The sequence below is a fragment of the Sinocyclocheilus rhinocerous genome, unplaced genomic scaffold, assembly GCF_001515625.1.
Source record: "Sinocyclocheilus rhinocerous isolate Xijiao unplaced genomic scaffold, SAMN03320098_v1.1 scaffold313, whole genome shotgun sequence".
In the NCBI taxonomy this organism is placed as follows: Eukaryota; Metazoa; Chordata; class Actinopteri; order Cypriniformes; family Cyprinidae; genus Sinocyclocheilus; species Sinocyclocheilus rhinocerous.
This window is the reverse complement of record NW_015627539.1, coordinates 624,910-625,866: the sequence shown is the minus strand read 5'-3', so window position 1 is coordinate 625,866 and position 957 is coordinate 624,910.

The window sequence follows — 957 nt, the reverse complement described above, 5'->3', positions numbered from 1 at the left end:
TGTGAGACACTTTTTTTTATGGATGGGCGCATTTTAATTAACTTCTTTTGGACTGATGCATGCAACACCCGCTGAGTGCCATGAAACAGCTCGAAAGATCAAAGACAATTTTTAATATAACTCCGACTGGATTCATCTGAAAGAAGAAAGTCATATACACCTAGGATGACTTGAGGGTGAGTAACTTATGGGCTAATTTGCATTTTAGGGTGAACTATCCCTTTAAGAAGCTATTTTTACCTGATCTTGACCTTGACCTTAAGTTTAATTCAAACCATACGAAAGAAACTCTTGTGGATTTGCATTGACATGAAGGTGATAAAATTAGTTTACTTTTTGGCTGAAATTTTCCTTTAAAACACAAAATATGCACTGATGTTTTGTGTGAATGCTAAATGACAAGCGGCTGTTTAGACAGATGAGTTTCAGAAGCAGAACAATCCTAATATCTGGGTTTATAGGGGACGGCTGGGGTTGAGCATTTCAGGTTTAGCAGCCGCCATGTTTTTAATTAGAGATATGGAAATTTCTGTGTAATTCAGTCAAAATCTCTGACGCACACGTGAAGGTTTTCCAAAGAATTTCTCTGACCACTGGTAATGAGAGTTTGCAGGACGTCCTGTGGTTAAAGCAATCATCCAAAAAGAGGTTTATTGAATAGACACTTTAATCACATGACCAGACAAAACAACCCCGCGGGCTGCTGACAGCACAACGTGAACCCCACATTCATTTTAAAACACACACTTCATGTGAAAAACTGAACCTGAAAAAAACTAACTAGAATCAAATAAATAATAAAAATGAAATATAAATAGAATACAAAATACATAATATAAAAATTAAATAAAAATATAATTATAAATATAAAATATAATTAATATTAATAATATATAAAATACCTAATATACAAAATAAATTTTATATATTTTTATGTATCAAAATAATTCAGAAATC